Source organism: Pogona vitticeps, chromosome 3, assembly GCF_051106095.1.
Source record: "Pogona vitticeps strain Pit_001003342236 chromosome 3, PviZW2.1, whole genome shotgun sequence".
Lineage (NCBI taxonomy): Eukaryota > Metazoa > Chordata > Lepidosauria > Squamata > Agamidae > Pogona > Pogona vitticeps.
In genome coordinates this window covers 38,130,544-38,140,146 of record NC_135785.1, presented here as the reverse complement: position 1 = coordinate 38,140,146, position 9,603 = coordinate 38,130,544, and positions in this window count along the sequence as shown.

The window sequence follows — 9,603 nt, the reverse complement described above, 5'->3', positions numbered from 1 at the left end:
GAGATGGGCATGCTGCTGGCAGAGGGGGCATGCAGCCTCTCAGCAGAGACCTCTTTGCCAGCCTACTCATAGCCTGTTAGACAGCACTTCTGTACCTCCTCCTTTTGCACCACACTACACCAGAGAGCCTAACCAGGTCCAGACAGAGTTTGGTTGTGCCTGTCAAGAAGATTACCATATGTACAGGGTGGCTGCTGCTGGTGAGGGCTTTGGAGATATAGTGGAAAAGGGAGCTCATGCTACATTCCTCCAAGGACAGCTGACTGATTGCATTTGTGGTACTCCATGCATGCCGCATCTGATAGGTGTCCTTGGACTGGTAGAGGAGAAAGGTCTCCACTTCTCCCAGTAAAAAACTGGTGAGGGGTTCCCTTCTCCGAAAGACTTTGGTAGAGAAATCAGCTCCCATGAACCCTAAAGCTACCAAAAGTTGTTTTTCTGGTTCCGTTGACCCTTTAAGGAGATCTGTTGTTCTAAAAGTTTGTGCAAGCATTTGTTATTTCATTATGGAGTGGTGTGCGGGAGCTGCTCACAAAATAATAGAGGAAAGTGCATGAAGAAAATGATACATTATCATGGGCACCATGGGAAAGTAATGATAGGTTTGCATTTTTATGATTATGTCAAACTACCTTTCTTGCCCTATCTTTATTTTATTTATTTTATTTATTTTATTTATTTATTTGATTTATACCCTGCCCATCTGGTCTAAAAGACCACTCTAGGCGGCTTCCAATATAGTAAAAACAGTGAAATCCCCCAAAAAACTACAGTGGTATCTCGACTTACGAACTTAATCCGTATTGGGATGGTGTTCGTAAGTCGAAATGTTCGGAAGTCGAAGCACCGTTTCCCATAGGAATGCATTGAAAACCGATTAATCTGTTCTGCCAAAAAAAATCACCAAAAAATTAAAAAGAACACAGCAAGCCCGGTCGGAAGGCGCTCCATTGCTGAGGGTTAAGAAGAAAAAACTTCAAAAACAAATACTAAAGCCACCTTTGTTGCTGAGGTTTAAGAAGAAAAAAACCTCCAAAAATAAACAGCAAAGCCACCAACAACACAGCACAGAAACATACCCGCCCCAGCCAAAACCCACCCAGAACAGTTTTTTAAAAGGAGAAAACAGCAGCTTACCTCCCTGCAGAAACACACACCCACTCACTCTGAAGCAGAAGGAGGCTCTCCCAAGCCTCCGACACGAAGACACACCCTCTAACTGCTGAAAGTTAAAGAGTTACGGTACAAAGCAACCTCGTCGCTAGATAGAACCATAGAAAACAAAGGGAAGAATGTGTATTCCTGGATCATGGATGCAAAGAGTATATGCCAAATGATTTGTTCTCATTGATTCTTTGTTCTCCATGTTGTCATTGATGGGAAATTATCCAGCGTCACAAAGTTCCTTACCTAGAGGAAAGAGTTGACACTGTTCTTCTCTTCAAAGATTCCATAATTGCACATGCACAAAACCGGTGTTCTTTCTCTCTGAGGAGCAACCCACACCACTACAGCAACAACAGATTCACACACATATACACACACCACCACTGCTTTTAATCTTTAAAAGGCTTCTGTGCAACATAGCAGCATCTCTTGTCATTTTGCACAATTCACACAAATTTGTGCAATTTCTATTTTTTTCTCCCATTTTGCTTAATCTGCATACTTCTGTTTAACAAGGGCTTTAAAATCATTCTCATTATCTCTGACTGTCAAGAGTGCTATAAAATATCTCATATTCTCTAGGGAAGGGAAAATAATTTTGTGGTTCCTCACATTCACATATAAAGATGAGACAAGTATGTATTTGCACCCCTGTGTTGGGGTTGTGCAAGCCTATGTTGCATGGACTGTCACCTGAAGAACCTGCCTTCTGTCACTGGGAAGAACAGAATCCTCTCACCAATCCACTCCAACAGCATTTTTCATTTTTATGGTTTGTCCTGCTTGCCATCTCATGGACCAAGCAGAGAAGTGGAGTAAGTCTACATTCATAAATCCATACTTTTCTGGGTTTGTGATACATTCCTTAGGAGGAGGGCAGAAGAATCTCCACAGCATTAGCACATTTAAGATGTGTTCAGCAAACAGTGCTTATATTTTTATCAAGCCCTATCATGTTTTAGTTAGGGCGAGCATGCACTCTATATTTTCATTGACATTTCCATTTGAAAAATGCAGGAAAAAGACATATAGGTTTTGTTTCTGCTAATCCACGTAGAACTGTCATGGAATGAATTTAAAGACTGGAAAAATGAGGGACTGAACAAAATTGGACTTGACAGGTTTAATGAAGACAGTTAAGTACTCTATATTTCCCAGTTACCACCAAGCTTCTCTTCTTGCTGCACTGGCCAAGACTAGAACTAGAATGAGCAGTAGGAATCCATTCATGCTGCTGAATTTTAAAACACAGTGATAGACAAATGACTAAATATATTGCTTTAGGTACCCAACATTTCTTCTTAATGAGGCCAGTTGACATTGACTCTGCTTGTTGTCTGTAAATCCTGACCTGCCTCAATCTTTGTAATGTCAGGCTGGTGAAAGGCATCAGTAAATTGCATGAATAAAACATAACACTGCATAATTGTTCTGAGCTGGTTGTCTACAATAATTCCACTTATTTAATATGCTTTTTGAAAAATATGAAGTTGAAGTTCTGCAGGAACCACTGATAAGGCTGAACCCTCCACTGATCACAACTGGACTAGAACGGGAAGTATTTTCAGAGATTTTCTAATTTCACATATCTGTGACGGAGCAATCTGGAGACAGAAATTTTGTGCTGGCTGAATAAGATCTCATTGCAGTATCACTAAAAAGGGAGACGAGAGGGAATGGACTGAGACAGTGGGGCACCTTCTTCTAACATTCTGAGCAAAAGAACAGCCGTTTATGGACATTTGCCACCATAGAAGCAGCTCTGAAGGACATGTCTGGATCCAGCCCACTTTCTGCTAAAGATGGGACCAAATGGTTTAAAAGGATTTATCACACATTAAGAATTTCAAGATAACAGTTCAGAACTGGCACAAAATCCTAACACAGGGCATGGAATATTCTTACTTGGAGGGATTCATCAGCTCTTTCTGATGAGAGGTGTGAATTTTGCAGCCTCTTACTCTCATGGAGTAAACAAGGAAGAAAGTCCCTCTTTTCTCCTTTCAATGACATTTCGCACTGTAACTTTTTCTCAGATGTTTCATGGTATGGGTTGTTGCTGTTTTTAAATAAAACCCAGTCTGTAAAAAATTATGACAATTCCCTGTGCAAAAACTGCGTGTTCCTGACCCGCATTCTCTTGGTAGAGCATAGAGCTCTGTAGCAGTTGGCTTTTTTTTAATGCACAAAATTGCAGGCAAGGGATAATAATAATAATAGCAACACCAACAACACAATATGAGTAATAAATGAGAAGATGACATCAGAGGGTCCTTTCCTTAGTGTAATGCTAGGGTATATTGCTAGTGTAGGTAGAAGTCTTGGCAAGATTCTCAGAATGGAGATGCTCAGAAAACCATCGAGAACGTTCCTTGCTTTCCCTTCCATACTCCTAGTTTGGGCAGTCATCTGTTTATATAGATGATCTACCCAAGTGTTCTTGGGCTGCAACTCCCAGAAACCCTGGCTAGGACACCTAGTGGTGAAGGCTTCAGGGAGTTTAAGTCCAAGAACACCTGTGTTACCAAAGAGTATGGGACCCCTTCCTAAGTTGATGAAAACTAAGGTTTTCATGGGAATAAGATAAATGGAAACCACTTCTATCAACTTCTACATCAGGTAGTAATATTCATGTTGCTCAATCCTTCCCAAAATGACATTGTAAGAAAACTGGTGTAGCATTTATTTCCCAGTATTTTGCATTTTCACCTCTCATCTGATGGGTTAAACTCTTTCAGAATGTTAGCCTCTGCAGTGTAGGGAACATCTTCACAAGTTTTTAAGCAGGTGGATATGCCTGCATTAAAATGTTACTATATCAGGGCTACTCTCCAGAGTAACAATTTCCCTGAGAAACATCTTGTACGACAATTAAAAACTCAAATCAAGTGGATTGGCAAAAGGAATTAATCATCCTAAACCCATTAAGCACTTCTTCACACTGTGTTCAAGCATATTCTCCTCCTAAAATATGCTTACAGCATGAACAACTTAGTGTTTTACTATCCAGTATCCCATGGTTTTTACATAAATGATTCATTGCATTACTTTCCAATCAAGCTAAAAAAACCAAAGGGAAAAGTAAGGGAGAAAAGCATAAAAAATTAATGTTAAGATGTATTTAGCCATCCTGACTCAAAAACATATACCCTTGTATTTATACATATATGTCCAATATACATCTCTGTCTGTCTGTCTGTCTCTCTCCCCCCCCCAAGTTTAAAGCAATTCAATTTTTTATTAATTTGAAAGTAAGCAAACACTGAAAGGTGTCACCAGTAGGTAGGTAAGGTAGGTATCCAATGCATAATTCAATGAATGGAATGTCTAGATCTCCTTTCATCCTGTTGAAGCCGCTTTCCATCTCCAAACAGTGATTACACTAAGATTTATTTTCCCACTCTCAGATGCCAAACTGTATATCACAGAAAACCGGTCGTCAGAGTTGAATTCCATTCAAGAGATGTGATTCAGTCAGTCTTTCAAGCCAGAGAAATGAGTCTGGCAAATAAAGAACATGCTTATGTGCTGGAGACCAATCACAAAGCAAATAATGGTTAAGTGAAAGAAGGCCCTGTTGTGACAATCACACACAATCTAGGGAATCCCTCTTCTAATTACTGTATGGTTTATCTGAGTCCCAGTCAGGATGAGCCAACTCTTAAAACTGTCAACTGATAATGCTTTGCTCCTCTTCTTTTTCTCAACATGGAAAAGAATGAAGAGGCATAATGCTAGTTGCTCTTGTCAAGTGTCTTTAATGCTGGTTAGTCTTGATAACTCAACCCGTAGCTACAAGCAATCTCTGAAGGCACTTACATTCTTCCTATTTTCTTTATTCTTACAATCTGAGTAGGCTGTTGCACATGGCAATTTTAAATGCTGTCTCTAAATGTGCTGAAAAAAATGATTAGTCAGGCATATATATCTTATTTGTAGATTCAGACAAGACACATGCAATTCCTTTGAGGCCCATAGCTATACCATAATTAGAAATTAATAGCCTGATTCCGAGATGGAAAGTTGTTCCATAAAAGGTTCTCCATTATACAGTCAATGTTTTTCATATCTCCTGAGGCTTATCAGTGCAGATGGGCCAATGTTGTAGTCAACAGCAGACATCTGAAGGAGGATGGAGCCCACCCAGGTTTATTATACTTTTGAAACATAAAATGAAAAGTCAATAAGCTAGTCAACTTCCTCAAAAAAAAAAAAAAATTCCTGGACAGACTGTGTTGTAAAATGTTACTGTATCTTGTGTGAAAAAATAAGCCTACATTTAGCTCTCCAGTTCATTGACCTACCTATGCACAATATTAAGATTTTACCCATTTCAAGGCAGTTGTAGAATAAGGAAAGCTATCTATATGACTGTATATGTAAACATTTCACCAGTGGAGAAATTCTCCTTGTATACCAGTTCACCTTCACCATCAGTTCTCAGTAGAAAAATTATGGATCTTTTGACAGTTTATATTTAATACTGACAGCATTCTCCAACCATTTCATCTTAATAGCCATCTTTAGACCTTGAAATTGTGTGCAGAATCAATGCAGAGAGAAGAATGGTAACTTCCTGTTCTGCCAATTGAATGATGACAGTGAATGAGATCCCATTCCCATTCTATGTATTGATTCAAATTTTCAAAACACATCCAGTTTATAAATATGGGGTACTCTTCCTCTGTATCTATGATTCAAAACACCAGGAAATGGCTGAATATTGCTGCTCAGTATTATGCCAGCAGAAGAAAGGATGCCAAACTTTACAAAGCAAAGGTCAGCCTGAAACTTGTCATCACCAATAACAGTAGTCAAGATAGTCTACAGAATACCCTCTTGTGCTCACTGTCATTCACAAAGTGACACAAAGTAAGGGAAAATCCAGAAGCAGACTCTTTTATCATCAGTTAGTCACTTCTTTCCCAAACACAAAGCCATTATCATGGCTGTTTTTCAAAACATGTGAATGGGTTATCCATACATGCTCAGTTTATAAAGAAGTATTTCGGCTCCTACAGCCTGGATCCTTTCCAAATAAAAAAGCAGGTGGTTCCAACCTTCTGTTATCATTTTCTTTACACTATCGCTTTGCCCTCCCAACTCCGGAATAAATATATGAGACAGTGATATGGGTTAAATGCGGGGCCACACTTTATTGAATTAAAATCAAATTCAAATTTGCTATCCTTTGGCAAAAAGGGAATGTGCTGTAGTACAGAAACAGGTAAATGGCAGGGGTATCCAAATAGCCTTTGCTGAACCTATGAGCAAGTCCCTGGCCCCAGGTTCCAGCAGTCTAAAGACAGCAGAAACCTGGTCACCCGCTAATAAACATCCCCAGACCTCAAACCATCTTTAATTGATGACAGTTGGTCTGGAAGTGGCCCAGTGCATCTCCCCCCCAGGCACTGTAATCACATGATCCACAGTGCTGGGAGGTCAGATGCGCTGTTGGCTTACCTGATCTTACAGTGGGACATACCCAAAAGACCTGTTTTTTCCGCACTACCTGCCGTGTGACCAAAATTTTCCACTAAATTGCAACATTTTTCCACTGTGGGATGGGCAAAAAATTCCCCCATCCAAATGTCAATCAGGATGAAGGTCAAAAATTCCTATCCAGCCCCTTAAATGTAACCAGAAAATCTCACAATAGAATTTGCCTGAAAAAGAAGAGGGTGGTGTGAGGGGGGAAGCCCCATGAGTACCCTGGATTTCCCTCCTACCACTTGCAAGTCTTGAGAAACTGAGACAGCCTCACTCTATCTAGGGTGGAGGGCAAAGAGCCACGGCGTTGCCCTCCCAACCCCAGAATAAAGATGTGAGACAGTGATATGGGTTAAATACAGGCCACATTTTATTGATACAATTCCAAAATTGAATTTGCCATCTTTGGCAAAAAGATTGGGCCTGCTGTAGTGTGGAAACAGGTAAATGGCAGGGGTCTCCAAATAGCCCTTGCTGAACCAATGGGTGACTCCCCAACCCCAGGTTTCAGCGGTCTAAAGACAGCAGCAACCCGGCTGGCCACTAATAAATATCCCCAGAACTCAAGCCATCTTTACTTGATGACTGTTGCTCCAGAAATGGCCCAACGCATCTTCCCACCACAGGCACTGTAATCGCATGATCCGCAGTGCCAGGAGGTTGGATGCATTGTTGGCTTACCTGATCTTATAGTGGGACACACTGAAAATACCTGTTTTTTCCACACTACCCACCACAGCATAGGGATTAGTCATGCTATGTCCCATGCCCACCACTGAGATGCTTGAGCTCGACAAGAAGCCCCCCTTTGATGTCTTCCAAAAAGACATCCAAACCTGCATCTGAAAAGTGGACACCATCACTCCTGAAAAGTTCAGGCTTCTCCACTTGGATCCTCTGGTGACCTATCACCGAACCAAGGCCACTGCAGATACCTCTGCATACAGACCAAATGCCATCATCCTGCACAGCTGGATCCACTACATGCCATGCAGCCCTTTCCATGTAATGTGGGCCTGGCCTCTGAACCCCAATTTTCTCCCCCATGGGGATGTGGCAGCCCAGTTAATGTAGCTATGACCGATGATCACTGCTTTTATCTCCTGGACTCTAGGGGACCTGTAAAGACATAAATCAGGCCCCTACCTACACATTAGGCAAGGTCCTAATGTATCTTTTATACCTTGAAGAGGACCACTGGCCTAATTGTTTAATTTCCTCAGGGCTGTAACCAAGGGCTGCCACAGTGGATGCCACTCCAATCCTACACAAATAGGTGCCAAATTTTAAACCCATAACCCCTACCTTATTTAGGGCCAAATCTGTCAGCTTCCAAAACTGATATTTAGTCAAAGGTGACCTATCAGCATGTTGGAAGAAATATCTGACATTTTCCTTCTCTGCTTTTCCTTCTCTTTTTCATCCTCTTTATCTAACTCTTTCTTTTTGACATTTCTATTCAGAAGGTCAAATACATCAACATATTTTTTCTTTCAAATCTTTTCTTTTGTAGCAGGGGGGGTTAAATGGTCTCCCAGGGGCATGGAGTAGTCTCCATATGGCAAAGCCCCAAATGGTACCATGCAGTGGGGTCTCGAATTACGAACTTAATCCGTATTGGAAGGCGGTTCGTAGGTTGAAAAGTTCATAGGTCGAATCTGCATTTCCCATAGGAATGCATTTAATCCGTATCTGCTTTTTTCCATCCATAGAAACTAATGGGAAACTAATGGGAAGCTGCTATTCCGCCTTCTGCCACTAGAGGGGGATATTTTTTCTTTTTTTCTTAGGTCAAGAAAAGTTCAGGAAAGGAGGGGGGAGGCATGGACCAGTTTTAAAAGCACTTTTGAAATCTTTTTTTTCCCAACAAAGCCAATTTTAAAGCATGTTTTAAAGCATGTTGTGCTGATTTTTTCAGCACAAAGACACACAGGCAGGCTTTTTAGGTGCTGAGCAAGCCTCCCTAAGCCTCTTCAGAGCCAGCCGATCAGCTGTTAGGTGGGGAGAGCAGGGGGCATGAGCAGAGAAAAGCACAAAATGGCTGCCAGGCTCCCTTCTAGGTGTCAGCTTTTATCTGTTTGCTGCTCTTTTTCCTGCAGTTCGGGGGTTACCAAGGCCTGGTAAGTGACTTTCCTTTATTTATTTTTAAGTTTCTGACTTTTTTCCCCTCCAGAAGCCTTTAAGGGGAGGGAGGGGACACTTTTTTCCTGTTTGTAACTCGAGGGAAGTTCATATGTTGAGTATGTAATTTCCTATTGGGTGGGTTCGTAAGTCGAAAAGTTCATATGTAGAACCGTTCATAAATCGAGACCCCACTGTAGTATATCCTGTATTAGGGGCTGATGGGTACGGCCAGGATTCTAAATTAGTTGCACTATCCATTTGAGCCTGTGAAGAAGGGGGCACATAGGGCATGCCCCAGCCATCAAAATGTGGATTGGCATAAGGCCAATCCATACTGGGCAACCCCATGTTCAGTGAGGTGTAGGGTCTGTTTGCAGTGTAACTACAAGGAATACTGCCATCCCAAGGCCATGTGGGTAGAGGTGTCTGCATGCCCGGTGCAATAGCAGACTCACCGGAAGAAGTAGTAGCCCTGCAAGGATCCTCAAAAGGATGTGGTGTGGAGAAGCTGGCCTCCTACATCTCATCTTGTCCTTCTTGATACACAGATGATGGTTCGGACACCCCTGGGGTTGATGACCATTGCTTTTCCATGCTCCACACCCTTGGTGTCACCGACACCCCATCAGCATCGCACCTAGGTGGACCCCCATGGAACTGAGCAGACTCAAGGGTGGCAAATCTATCCATGAGTTCCTGTGCCATAGCCCTTAATCTGGCCTTCTTGTAGCTTTTAGTCTCCCAGGCTGATCTGCATGTCTGCACCTCACTTGGCTGGGGAGGCTGTCTTGCCAACCTTTGAGCCTCTAGTGTAGAAATTTT